Source organism: Nicrophorus vespilloides, unplaced genomic scaffold (assembly GCF_001412225.1).
Source record: "Nicrophorus vespilloides isolate i.1.1-1 unplaced genomic scaffold, Nicve_v1.0, whole genome shotgun sequence".
Lineage (NCBI taxonomy): Eukaryota > Metazoa > Arthropoda > Insecta > Coleoptera > Silphidae > Nicrophorus > Nicrophorus vespilloides.
Window position 1 is genome coordinate 34,098 of NW_017097821.1, and position 15,715 is coordinate 49,812.

Genomic DNA, 15,715 nt, shown 5'->3' on the forward strand with positions numbered 1-15,715 from the left:
TACTGTTTATTGGCCAGTCGCTCAACAAATCAGTAAAACTTAGTCGAATAAAGACCGCCCATAGTTTAACATTGATAAAAAAAAACACCATATTTCTACACGATTTATATTCTAAAACAATTTTGTATTTTCAACAAGATGAATTCCTTATTGAAATTATTTTAGTCTTGTTTTTGTCAAGTGCAACTTTTATTAATAATATTTTTTATTCCAACAATAAAATACAAAATAAAAACAAACTCAATACAATAATAAAATAAAATGTAACTACTGCAAAGGGCTATTGACTATAGATCTACTTTTATTATTAATAGTAATAAATGTATTATTATTAATAAAAGATATGCAAATTATTATAAATATTTAATTTATTGGAGTTCCGTATTATTATCGATGTATTTGTTAAAATTAATAATTTAATATAATTAGGGTCAATTTATAAGTAAATAAATTACTCTAATTTATTTTATAAAAGAAGTTAGGGCAATAAAATAAAGATTAATAATTAAAAATCGTTTATGAATTGAGACTATACATTATTATAATAAATAGTAGACAAGGTTGAACATCCTTCATTAACCGACATTGCCAAGTTTTCTTTTGAAGTGTTGTTTTAGCTCTTCATCGAATATGTTAAGGACTTGTAAACAAAAGCAATATCAAATCGCAATGATGGATGCTCAATGCTGACGATGAAAGAAGTAGGGTTCTCTCTGCTCGTCGGCACATTTATCTATATGTATTTTAGCCCTTGGTCTGCCTTTTCGTTTTTTTTCCAAGTCTCGCCCACGGTTGGCGCTTAGGAAAAGTTTCGGAAACTTTTTTTGGACAGTTAGTACAACAGTTTCACTTATCGCGTCTGCCTGCGCCGCGTGTCCTTCAACTTGAAATCCATCCTCCCCCAGAAACATTCCATCTCCCTTTCGTTCGACCTCTCTTTCTCTCTCACACACTCAGAGTGCAGTCTATCTCATTGTTGGCAGTGGTAGGTAGTCCACCTCCTCCTCTTTCTCTCTCTTCATCCTCCTCCTCCACCACGTCGAGCACATTCCGTGTCCTCAGCTGCTGTTGCCGCTCCTGCGTTGTGTCCTCGCATATTCCGATCCCCCTTCGGTTCCCTCCATAGCCCGGGCTCCGAGGCCCAGGCACCGAACAACCAGTCTTGCTCCAATACAAAGCGGCGGATCAGCGCCCCCCCTCGTTACTCGAACCCCAAAAACCCGTCCCGGTCCGCTCCCCCTCCAACTCCTCACTCCTACGCCGCATTGACGATCACCGCCGCCTCCCTTCTTCCGCCCCCGCGTGCTCCCTTCCACCCGCCCGTCCTCTTGCCCCAGACTGCCGCAACATACATCCACGAAAACCGTTCGATTTCCCCGTGGCTGTAGATCTCCCTGGCAACTGATCGCCTGGCTCAGTGTGTGAGCTTTCAGTGCGTTTGAAAGGCTTTTACTTGATTACACCTTACACAAGCCGTGCTGACTATAATTATAAATTTCATATCGGTGCAGCATGTTTTAATTAACAACAAAATTGGGTTCGCGTGGATTCGTTTGTGTTTCTCAGTGTTCAGTGTATACGATAAGGACAATCTGTTTTACTTTTCCATAATTATTGTAATTTTCACTTTGTATTTACACCTCCACATGTATACATACATCCATGATTAACATGTAAATTTGTAGATTTTTAACAATAAATAAATCTTCGGGGTAACGTATTTCGCTTTATTTCTTTACTCACATCCAATTAGTGTTTTATTTATTCTCATCGTTCCATAATTCTTATCAACGATTTTACTTTTTAACAAAGCTCTAGCAATCAAAATGATTTTCAACAATGTTTCTTGATTTATTTACTAGAAGATAAGAATTGCAAAATAATATATAACAGCCTTCTTTTTAAAACCACGGAATCAATAATAACTGCAGTAAGTAAACTTCACAAGTTACATCTAAATTAATTAGTATATTGGCTAGATCGTATCGTCCACATATTATAAGACTTTTTTTTAACATTTTTTTATTGAATTTCTCGTCATAAATATATACATAATTCAAAGACATTTATTAAAAAATATACAACATTAATTAAGCATCAATTAAATAGAAATAAGAGAAATATAGACTACAGGCATTCAATCATATGTCTTTGAAGTTATAATTCCGTCACGATAAACTGATATAAATATTTTTTTAGGTAATTAAATAACAATATTATTAGATGCGGGCGGAAAGACCTTATAACAATTTATCATTTTATTATTATGATTATATGAATTTGTTCTAATTTTTATTTAGATACTGTGACTGTTATAATAAATATTATTATAATCACCATAACTAAACAATGCAATGTTAGTACGTAAATAGAAATGCTGTAAACGCAGCAATGCGATGAGATAAATTAGTGTTATTTGATAATTCTATGAAATTTCTAAGAAAAAAGCATCGAGCAAATAATAAACCGAAAACCTTCTATGTAAAATATGAAAAAGCGAAGAGAAAATTTGCATGGATCAGAAATAGCATTTTCCTTGTACACAAAAGCCATACACCACCCGCAGGGAGACTAAGTCCAATTCAAAGAAAGCAAATTTCATTTCTTTGTTGATTTTAATATTTCTGTTTTCTTACCTGTATTCTACTTTCTCATACTTGCAATAGTCACATCTGAATAAATAATATTTTTGCTTTATTTAATGAAAAATATAACTTGTTAATTCATAAATTGAAATATACAATTTATATGGAAAAAATTAGTTAACTGTTGCGGAAAATAAATTGTAACATAAAATTCGCAACTCTCACTGGAAGATTTCTAAACAATAATTTCTATTACGAGGAAAGCGATTTAAGCAGTTTCTGCAAGATGATAAGATGCTGAACGATCATAGTTATATTCGGCAAAGTCAGCTCAATTAACTACTGAAATAATTGCACACACACATATAATACTTGAAAAATTTGTTACAAATGAAATAAACTAATATTTTTTTTTAATGGAGTGTTTTATTTATTTGTTTCTTTACAGGTAACATTTATTTCTAGAAAATAATATTATTTTTACGCAATTTATTAACGTATTCGTAAATATGATGTTTTCTCATATTTTATATGCCTTTAAGTATTAAAATGAAAATAAAAAAACTTTATTTATAATTTAGTCAATTTTAACTGAAATTTTTAAACGCATATTTAGGATTGTCCATGTAAAAATTCATTGTATTCTCTAAATAATAAAAAGCAAGTAATTTTCTGAATGTTTATAGTAATTGGGTAGTTATGTTCGGCTTTGAAATTTAAAATACAGTTTATGATGCTTTTGCTAAAGTAAATAACTTTAATTTACTAACTACTTTGTGAAAAAGCTAATTATTTACTAACACTTTCAGCGAATACAACATTTTTTATCTTTCTAAATTTAGTTATGAGGTGTTAAAAAAAAGTATAGTTATTTTTAATATTTAATTACTATTAGTTTTTAATCAACATTACAACAAAACTACAATACTTGCCAAACAATTTACAGTAGGCATCAATACTTTGCAAGGAGTTACTTGATAAGTATAGCGTCATATGATGAAAAAGTTTCAAGAGTTGAAAATCGTTAAAAAATAGAAATTAAATCTCAAAAGGTTGTAGACAAAAAAATCTCTTTGATGGCATTTTTATTATGATTACGATGTATTATTTAAAGATTAATCTGAAAAAAAAGTATTCTCCATTGCACAATTACAATAGAACCATGAATATCAAAACGTTCATTCGTTGAAGTATTTTTTTGTGCGTTCACGTTATTCTCTTTTGGGATTCAGGCCCAGTGAAGTTTACATTATGTAGAAGGCACTTAATGTACCCTAATCTCTCTTGAATTCAGCGAGGGTGGTTCGTCTGCTGCGAGGAATCAACCGTTGGGGGTGGTTGGTTGGTTGATAATGTCGCCTGCACTGGAGGCGCGATAATACCACCGAAACCGACATATCAAAATGGCTGCGATCCATTTGCGAAGGAACATGTAAACAGAACCACACATATTCCGAGTTCATCTATACACATTTCGGTTTCTAACTCACAATTGCTGGAAACTAATTATAACAATAAGCAACGGCTGAGGGTTCGAGTTTATTGGTTTTAAAGGGGCACCACCCTTTTCGGACAAAATCAAAGGGATTAACCGATAACACATGTCCAGAATAGTTGATATACAATACGTTTGAAAATTAAAAAAAATAAAAACGAAGTTATATGATTAATTGATTTCAGTTCTGTGATTGAGTGAAAATCGATGAATTACGTGGTAAAAGATGTTGTGTGCCCCACACTTCAACTTCGAATTTTGATAAATGACATGTGGATAAGAGAAATCGGAAATTTGATGTAAATTGGCCGAGCAGAATAAATGGAAAACCGCGTTATCAATCAATTTATCGCCGTTCGTTCATACTTCAATAGATAATCATCGAATGGATGATTGACTAAGTTGACTAGAAAAAATAAATCTTCCCATTACAACTTTAAAGTATGTCATCTATATTCACGATGAATTCAAATAATATGACTTAACCAATTACGTATTATGTGTAGAGACTCGAGCAGGAAATTCCAAATCAGGTCAAGTGGGCCGACATTAGGTCGATTCTTTTTTCTTTATTTCTCCACTTACGGCAGGTCGGAAGGGAGTAAAGATCAACGAAAGAAGGATATTGGAAATTTCAACGAATCACTTTACAAGTCATATGATTAGAATCGCGGCTTGCAATGGTGTATTTTGTCAAGTAACTTGACTTGTATTTTGGAATTACGTACAATTTAAAATTCTTATACTTACGCAACCTCACAAATACTTAACGAATTTAAAAATTTAATTTGCACGAGTTACCTAACACTATTAACTAATTATACTTGACAAATCACATAGCTTAATACAAATAATATTTATTGCTGGTTTACATTTAAAAAATATAATAAAATTTGTTTTATTGAAAAAGATCCACAATTCTACAAATTACAATTGAATTACTTTTTCTTTTAAATTCTCAAATGAAAAAATATATGTCTTAGCAGATATAATTGTAACTTGATGCCAATGAAAATATATGGATCTTTGTACTTTGTATGATTATCAATAATTAAAATAAGTAGTTTTATATCAAATAATTTGAATACTAATTTAGTTCAATCGAATTTAGAATCTATATCAGGGGTTATCAAATTTATTTAGAACAAAGAGCCATTTTTCAAGATAAAAAAAGAGTATAGCTCGTAGTGCTACGATCGCTATTTCTACTAGTGAAATTAATTTTGCAACATAGCAACTGAAATGGCTCCAGAGCCGCGGATTTCCGACCTCCTAGTGTACATGATCAAGTATTTCTGAACCATTTGTTCAGATATCTTGTTATCTTGCACTATCTTTGATTATTTGAGTATTTATCATCTAATAATACTTATATAATACATAATAGTCAACTTCACTTAAATATTGATACTAAGTCCTGTATAAATTCCTATACTAATTTTAAAATGAAATATTTTGATTAATTATTACATAAGTTAGTATTCGTTTTTTATTGAGAGAGCACATTTTTTCTTATACAAAGAGAGTTATAATAAATGAATTACTAAAAATATGAATGTCTGGGATTTTTTATTTTGTTTTTATGCAAACTATAAATCCCTAATTATTAAGAAGTAATGATGATGGTGGGATTAAAGCGAAACATTGCAATTAATTTAAAGTGAACTGAATGAACAGAACCGTCATTAATCTGAGTTTTCTGTATCAATCTGAATGATAATTGGAACAGTTGGCGCCTATGGGGCGCCGCATTCCGTTATATTTGATTTTTCGGAACCTAATCACTGTTTAAGTATGAAATAAAGCTGCGTCTTTGTACACAGCTCATTATTTGCATTCAAATACAAATGATATAATGAGAGGATTTCACTATTTCAATGTTATGAATTCTATCGATGTTTTTGTTTTGACTATTGTTTTCTCAATATTATGACAATGACCTAGAACGAAAGTAGCGGTATTAAATGATCAGACTTTGGTATATGTTGTTTTCCGTTTGAGACAGAATATTAGTGAGCGAGGTCGCTTACATCGGCTATGGGCTCTCGCAAAGCCAAGGTCAACTTACTTATATATACATATACACGCATATACAAGTAGATTTCAATTTATTTTTGTATATCCACAATGTTTATATGCCGCGGAGCATCCTTTGCCAATTCAGTTATCGCCCGTTCTATTGATAAACGTCCTGGGAATATTTATTGATTAATTAAACGTAAATATTTCATTAATTTTATCTCAGACGAAAATCATTGGAATATGTTTGCAATTAAATTTTGAATTTTATGATAATTTACAAGAAAGTTATTTAAAAACTATTAATAATAAAGTAACTTACATGTTATACAAAATAAAATTAAAACTTGGAAAAACCATTATCGATCAACGCATCCGAAACAAAAACCAAACCAGCTAACGAAATAACCATTAATGGCTTTTGCATTTCAGTTTTCATTTGATATTTGTGAATGTATACACTAATGGATTTTGTGGTATATTTTATTAGGGAACGTTATCTGTATATTTTTAAAAATTCCATAAATTCATAGTGATATTGTTTGATTTGGATGTTCATTGGAAATAGAAATAATTACATTTAGTAAGTAAGCAGTTTGATGAAAAACCTTCTAACAGATGTCACTAAAAAAACGTTTTAACATAGTGTTAGGGTTTATGCGATTCCTGCTGCGAATTCGCCGCAGAAGTGCAAAATCGCAAGGAATGCATTCACGGTATTCCAAAAGTGCAATGTTGCATTGTGTCCGTACGTAATTATTTGTCGAGTTTTTACTTTCGCTTAACTACATATTGTTTCAAATATGGCACACATCTTTACTGTTCCCAAATGAAATAGATCTTATTTGGAGGATACATATCTTTAGAATTTCATTGTGATTTATACCCAAAGGACTCTAGACTTTCTATTGTGTTTTTATGTAAATAATATATACTTTTTGTTAATGAATACAATTTTTCAATTTTCAATTTTAATATAAAAATAGATTTACGGAACATGTGTTAAATAATTTATTTCGAGATTGATAAATAAAAAAGTATAAAAATCAACTATCTTCTAATCAATTTATAATTTCCTTTACCTTCTTCAATTTATTCGTACGTGGATGTCCTTGGAAGTCCGGTCGTTTCTGCAATTAATAAAACAGTACATTAAAAGTTATCTACAAAAAATACTTATCAGTGTGAATAAAATGATGTAAGAAACTCATATTTATAAATATGTATTAACTTCATATCATTAAAGCGTATATTTTATTTATGTTTATAAATATCTTTAAAAAAAAAGTGTTATTGTAGCTTGGAGAAGATATTATCATTATCGCGACAATGGAAGACGGTCGGACAATTAAAAGATGCAATGTTAACGTGGAAGTCCTTTAATGAGTTTAATCACACGGTTTAACATATCCGGCCTCGAAGTTATCTCGAAAATGAAACGTGAAATCATACTTATTTTACTTTATTCGTAATCTTTTTTTTGCTTCCTCGACGAGCAGTTCCAGAACGTAAGACTCGGAACTAATTGGATATAGCAAACATGTATGTGCGTACCTTGATGATCATTAAGTATTGCTGTCTGATTGTATATTTAGTTTTATATAAAAGAATGTATGTGTTCTATTTTTTGTTCCAAGAATTGCATTGTATGCGTTATTATATAATCATGTATAAATATTTGATTATTGGGAACTGTATAAGTTCCTTGCATAACTTTTCAACTATGAAAATACTTAAGCAAATTTAATCAAAATTTAAAATAAACAAAAAATAAGTATGTGCAGTATTATAATTAGAAGTTAGTTAATTCATTTAAAATTAAATTTTTAATATTTTACTATGACATTGACAGTGATAAATGTTCATGTCTTCTAAAGTTTTCAGTGTTTCTAACTTAAATTGATAAAGTACATATGTTAGTTGACAAGTAACGAATAATTTGATGAACTATACGAAATACATGATCTTGTGGTTGATATATTGCGATATATTCGTACATGTCTTCAAGTTATCAAACTGAAAATCAATTAAAATTGCTCATCACATGTCTTTGATATGTCAACATTAATTAAAAATTTAATTAAGTATTCTGTGATACTGACAACTCTTTCATTTCCCCACGAACGATTTCGTAACTGTCGGAAACAAGTCGTCAGATTAAATGAATTTATTTCAATCCAGAATATAAATGTTGTGTTTGTATCTATAAAATATTATAAATAAAGAAATATAATTTTAGTTATATAATTTAGTTATCCAAATAATCTAGACATTAACTTATTAGATAATAGTGACTTATTAGTTTATGTGGAGATTAGAAGAAATATATTATGCTTGAATATTTTGGACTAAAGCTAAAGTAGTCTTCCTTTTCGCACGACCCCCCGTGGACCATAAATCTACAATAAAAACTTTCCATTCCAAACGAGAAAAAAAGAACGCACGAAAAGTTGGAGTGTAACGTAACGGAGGGGAATGCTTTCCGTCCGACTGTATTATATTTTCTTGTTTTCGACTTCTTCAACGTTTCGTTGTTGTTGTTCATTCTCAATATTTTCTGTTCGTTTTGGCATTTCTGTCCATTGGGACAGTCTCGGTTGGTCGCGCAGCGAGCGAAATAATTCATTCTCCTCCAACTTCTTCTTCTTGTCGTCGTCGTCGTGTTGGTTCGTTGCCGACAGCCGGAATCATCGAGCTCTTTTTGTTCTACAAACGCCTCCCCCCCTCGTGCCCTTTGTTATGGTTTTCCAGCATGTCTATCCTTCTCTTGTCCATAGGGGCAGTAACAGAATCTCTCACTCCTAACGTCGATCGGACGGGGAATGCCTCACGCGGAGAATTTCATCCTCTGCGGAGGGTCACACCATAAATAAAATCTTAGACTTGCTCATTTCGTATTTGTTGTTCTTCGTATCAGCAGCGACCCCCTTCTTTTCCCCTCACAATTTCAGCTTCAAAGTCCAAAGGAAAACGAAAATAAAATGTAAACACGCCGTTACTAAATAAAGCCTACAGAAGTTCTGCGCTTATGATTTTTTTTCTCCTTCTTCTCGAGAAGCAATTATTTTATATGAATTTCTCCTCTGGCAAATGATTGCGTAGGAGATGGTAATAAGAGGATCATCCTTCTGATTATATGTATAGTTAAACCTTGCCGCTTTGATTATCGAGAGTGCGAACCCCTCATTATCTTGCGCCTATCCTCCCCCTTTTGCGAAACACCCGAAGAGACTGAAGCACGACACACGAACCCCCTTCTTGCTCCGACCAATCCTACGCGATAATACCTTTTGCAGAGATCGTATCGCAACGACGAGCACAAATTCCCCCTGAAATGTTCTCCTCGTCCTCAATAAAACAGCGTTCTGTTATCTTCGTTTACCGCAAAATTTACACATAGTTTGTTGGCCCGAACTTTATCAATGGATAATACTTTCAATACTAAAACCGCAAACTTAATTGCGAATTCTTAATATTCTATTGATTTTCGAGAAAAAAATATATAAATTTAATAAATAATAGATTACAACTATCTTCTTCATGTTTTCTTCAAATTGAAAAATGAATATCATTTGAACTCTTACAGAATTCAACAAAAATATGTTAAAATATTTGATATTATGTAAAGTAGAAAATCTTATAAGTTGATTTCGTAACAAAAGGGCAATGTGATGTGTCAGTATGGGGGCGATTAGAGGTGCCAAGATCCAAGGCGATGACAATTAAGCCAAGTCGACACCTGTGGAATTAGAATATGATTAATTAAACCGTTTAAGATACAATGCAGCATGCAAATGAACGGTCGCAAAACGAGGATGGTTCACTTGCGGATTTCGCGACAAGTATATTATTGAAATTGATTACCGCCTCTGCAGTAATCATTAGCACAGTACTGTGGAACCGAGTTTGCGGTTCGAATGTGCCTGTTTTGACAGGCAATTTATTAAATTAGCAATGTTGGTGTAGAAAAGAATAAATAGATGTGTAGAAGAGAAAAAAAGAGAATGAATACCGATACAGTTAATTACCAATTAGAACTTGATATTCATAGACTATTAATTAGGTAAATGTACTTCCTCTTATTAATCATATAAACTTGATCAGTTGCAAATTGACTTTCCAACTAATTAATTATATAAAATATAACAAAAAAATAGAACTATTTACTACTGATAAAATTATTAATTATTAGAAGTATTAGAAATAGCTATTATAAATTATATTTTTTTAATAAGAGAAATCGATTTAGAATTGGGTTGAATCTTATGGTTTTCACATAATACATTTTTATATAATAATTATTTTATGCAATAATCTAGTTTAATACATGATATACTTATATTATTCTAATACTAGATTAGTTGAGCATTAAAATATAGTAAATGCTTCAAAATAAGTACACAAAGCGAAATGGCAACAGCTGTAATAAGGTGTGTGTGTGACCTTTCGTATGCATTTGTTTTGGTACATGACTTTCCAATTTAGTTTATAAACGGTATTTGAAACGCGCAGTTCCCAAGTAATATCGGTGTTTCAAACCATACTTTTTCTTAGAAGATTTATTTGGTGGTGAAAGTTTTACAACACATCTTATTATCTTTACTAAACGATGTTAATAAATATGAAAAAAAATGTAAGTTTCATTTCGTTTTAAAGTCAACTCAAAATATAATACATATCTGTCTAAAATTTGAATGAATATTCGAATCAAAATATTTATAATTAAATATATAAACATGCACTGTATAGTATTGTATACATGTGTAATATACGTTATAAATTTACTGTATTCTTTTTTTTCACGTTAATTGAATAATGTTGTTTGTGTTGAATTGATAATTGCGGTTATTTTTTAGTTGATGGAACTGAAGTGATAATGGATTAATTAGAGCAGGTGTATGGGTGTTTAATTGCACTTAGAGGCATCATTAAAGATCTCGCGTTACGGTTTAAGGGCGTAAGTCGCACGGCGCAGGGGTTGACTCTAAAGTGCCTTCGTTAGTGCCTGATTATTATTACATACGTAACAAATTACTTTGTTAACTGTCGTGCCTGTGGGACATCCATACTGTGCTTCCGATATGCAGATGCAAGCTATATACGAAACGTTTCACAACCATCACATCACTCGGAATACGTAACCGAATAAACAAACAGTTGGATAACAGAACGCAGTCACCAAAATGTGGAGCACGAGTGATCCTCCATCATCCGTTTGTACATAGCTTTGATAAGTTATCGAACCCAAACAAAATCTGGATGCAGGCCGAGACGACTTATCATGAGCGATAGCGATTGTTGATGCAGGCCTCGGTTATGCGCAATTGTTCACCACGAACAATTGATTTCGAATAACGAAAGGCTCGCATTGTGACTGGATAAGATTACAGACTCGATTTAGCTTCTGATTAATTCGAAAAGCAAATACATCACTTCAGCCAAACTGCTGATAGTGTTTGTAGGTCTCGTGTCTGACTGAGTTTATAGTCAACAACAAAATCTTGTTTATTATTCAGGAAACTCGTATATTCTCTAAGAAATCAAATAACTTTAAAAACAAATAAAATCTTACAAAGGAAACATTACTTTTACTACTATTTGAAATCACCAATTAATAATGTACAAGCAAATTCCACAAAATAAGTTCCAATCGTCTATATTTCAATAATGAATTATCGTATTTTTTGAACCATAAATCGATTGGGAATTGAAGTGAACCGTTTTATGATCATATACATTTGTTACATAAATTTGGGCTGCGTCTTATAGTTCAAAAAAATAGGTAAACATTTGATATATTTATTTATAATTTTAATTGCACAATAATCTACTAAATAAGATCCAATCGCGTATATTTATATTGATTATTCGCATTTTTAGGTAGATGATTGCAAATACAGACAAATACAATAATATTTTTATTTGCTTAAGAAAAACTTAAATACTCAATTTCAAGCAAATAATATTAAAGGATTTCATGTTTAATAATGAAAACTCAATTAGTAAAAGTAATTTAATTAGAAAGTCTTCAATTATCTTTAAAATTTACTAAAATGTAATAAGAATGGTTTTCTTGTTTAAAAGGAATGTATACTTCGCTATCAACAGTCTAGATTTGTTCGAAACTGAATGTCAGCGAATAATTAAGTTGTCACCTGTCAGAATACGTATCGGGCCGAATAATGTGACTGCCTTCGGCAGACAATAAACTATCACGGTTCGCTGCAATAGGAGAATATGTAACGTGAATCGATGTGAATGGGAAAATAAACACGTGTTTTCGATGAGTAAACAGCAATTGGCTCTCTCTCGTGCTCACACCGAGAAGACTAACATTCTGACACATCTTATTTTCAGTATGTTGCACGCGTCCCGACCATAGTGATCATACCACGAAAAGAAGTATATGTTTATAGAATTATATAAAAATAAAATAAGAATTCGATTTATAATAAATGCGTGAACAAATTGTGGGTTTTCGATAAGTATTCCGGAACTGACAGCGGAGATTACCGCATTTAAATTGGTGATATCTGGGGCTTTCGCGAAGGTCGAGGAAGTTCCAGATAGTTTGGAGGCGATGGGCAGGAAACAGTTGCGCTGGGTGGTTGATTTCCTCAAAGACTTATCGAGACGCCCTAGGGGCTGCGAAGATAATGGCCTCTCCGGATGGTCGTCGTGAGGGGACAAAGACGCAATAATCGTAATTACAATTGATTCTAACGGACGATAGTAGGCACAAAGGATTCCTCGTAATAATAATAATAACATTGCGCAACTAGGGCGAAACGAATAAACAACGGGCAGACAAATTTTCCGGTGGTGAAAGTGTTTGGTGAATGAATGTCTGGTGCTGCGGAACCTCCAACTGTTTCTGAAGTGGTTTTTCTCCAAATTTATTCGCATTGCATTTGTGTACATTAGCGATGGTCGCAATTACGCAAAGAGCTCCACGGTTTGCGATCAATTTCGCACGCTTTTGTGTCCGAAGATTTATGCATCTTTTTGCATTCCGTAACACCTCTTACATATTTATTATTTTATATTGGCCTACGGAATTTACGGTGCAAACAGTTTCAGCATTTCAACATATGCACAAAATTGACCATTCCTTGCGCACAGCATGACAATTCCATTCACTCATTACTTGACATGATGCTGACTTAAACTGCAAGCTCTAAGTCACTTAATAATATCAAGATTCAAGACACACTGAAGAACATCGATGGTCAATTCAGATGTTCCACAAATACTAACTATATAACTATCATGATTCTTACTTAGTCCATTTTTTTTTATCTAAAGATTCGAAGAATTAATAATATTTATATTACTGCTTGAATCTCACAGTCTACATTTTTTTTACTTTAATTATATTTCGAATTTAAAAGTAAATTAAAACAATAAAACGATTTATTAGTATTTACAATAATAATAATAATCAGTGAAGTTGACTTATATCCACTAAATAAATACCGATCGAGCAATTAATCATTACACAATTGTTCTACGACTTATCGATTTAATAATGCCGTATATAATGCAAGGAAAACAAATCATTGTATAAGAAATGTCATAATAGAATATATAAGGGTATAAGATATATGGAACATTGTAGCAGTGTACGATTACAACAACTTTTTCCTTGCGAAGGATACACAACAAAATCATTATTTATCTCTCATTGAATACCAATAAAATAATAACAGAAGGTAATAATTTCTGCCTTGCCATGATTTATCGCATCAAATAACTGTCACCCTGTTGTTTCGAATATGGGAAAAGGCGCGGCGCCGACGATTTGTCCCCCTAATTAAATCGGAAGTCATCACGGATTGATGAATATTATCATAAAACTTTTCAAAATAAAAAAAAATCTATTTTCATATCATATGAAAGACACATGTCAAAGTAAAATTTGTATATTTAGATATATCATAATAAAATTAAAATTTGTTTATAATATTCACCCATATTATTTCATGCTCTTATTGCATAAAACAATTGTTAATAAAAAAAAATAATAGTTAAACAAAACTAAAATGAACTTTCTACCACAAACGATAAATTAGTACAAATTGTACGAGATACTCGAGATTTTATGATATATTTTCAAATATGTGTTTTCACAGCCTAGAAATTAGGTTATGCATCGTTTTGAATGATTAAAGGGAGATGTTAATAAAAATAATGGTTTGTCAGGTCTGGAAATTACATAACAATTGTATTGAGTTTGGTCTTCTATAATAGTATCAATTCATTGCGCTTTTTCATCATCTGTGGAGAGTGGTAATATCTATGGGGTGCCAAAGGCCGAGCAACTAAATATTTGATGGCGATATACGAGCGTGTGGTACGGCACGATCAATATCTCTGGTAAATAGCAAGGATCGGTCTTATTGGTCTGGTTTATTAAACTACTACAAATTTGATAGATTCGAGTAAGGAAAAAATTTAACTCATCAAGTGCACGACATGTCCACGCAAAATCAATCGCAATTATCCATTTCTTTACTTGAATATACAACATTTACGAAAGGAAACAAAGCGTTTTCCATTCCTTTACGAAATGGATGCTTCATTAAGTTCAGACCATTACACCCTTTTTTCTCTCTGGCACTTTTTTGTATCCTCTCGTTTCCTCCATCGCGTCTTATTTAAAGTGTTCTTTTGCCCCATTCTGTTAATGCTGCGAATCCGGGTCTTCAGGGAACGTCTTGAAATGAAGTAGTACACCAGCAGCACCCGGATCAGGGATGAAATTTAATATCTCCTTTGTTGATGATGATATGAAACGTTTCATATGAAGCCACTCGGAATCTTTTCGAGCATCTCGGGCTTTATCTCTCAGACAGTTAACTTTCGAGGACAAAATTGCGAGAGAGAGAAAAAAATATATATGTGCAGAAGAACTCGAGAAGGCCGAGACGATTAACTTAGGAGAACTACTATTTATCAAGCACTTCAAGGAAGTTCGAAGCTGCAATGTAACCTCATCACATGGATATATCCTCCATTCGTACTGTAGACGCAGAACACAATCTACAATCTCGAAAATTGACTGTAGCCAAACTGTAGCGATGCATTCATTTTCAGTTTAGTTGTTTAAACGATTGTCAAATTGAAAACGGGAAATTGCGTTGTAATTGCTGTGTGCGAAATTGCTCGATCACAGCCAAATTTGTTCGCTGAATTAAATGTCTCTGGAAAAACGCTCGCACATATTGCATGTGGTTGTAACAGCTTTTCGTTTCGATTTCATAGTCCAACAGATTTCGAAACAGCGGGAAATAAAGCAATAACTGAAAACGATGGATTCCTAACAAAAAAAAAACTTCCATAAATATCATTTGTATCTTTACGACTTTAATCCAAAGAATGATATATTTCTGAACACTAACTCTCGTATTAATATTTCAGAAGTATTGAGCGCAAAATCCGACTGCCTAACTTCGAGATACTACATTCATCATTTGAGGTCCAAGAAAAAAGGTAAAATCGATAAGAAACACATAAAAAATTAAAGAAAGAATAAGATTGCATTATTATTTTTAATTACTTGTGTATTTGCAAATATTATAATTTAGTTAAAATGAATTTGAAATGTATAACAAAT

General features: G+C 32.1%; 1 protein-coding gene across 3 annotated transcripts in view; it reads left to right on the plus strand.

The window, feature by feature from the left end:
- Positions 1–15,715, plus strand: part of LOC108561076 (D-2-hydroxyglutarate dehydrogenase, mitochondrial-like) — a 66,197-nt gene that overhangs the window by 30,807 nt on the left and 19,675 nt on the right. For 2 of the 3 annotated variants that reach the window (XM_017918858.1, XM_017918859.1), the window contains exon 2: positions 15,520–15,590. The exons of the other annotated variant lie outside the window; for it this stretch is intronic. The gene's annotated coding sequence lies outside the window, so the exon portion shown is untranslated. The remainder of the gene's footprint in view (positions 1–15,519; positions 15,591–15,715) is intronic. 3 annotated transcript variants of the gene reach the window in all.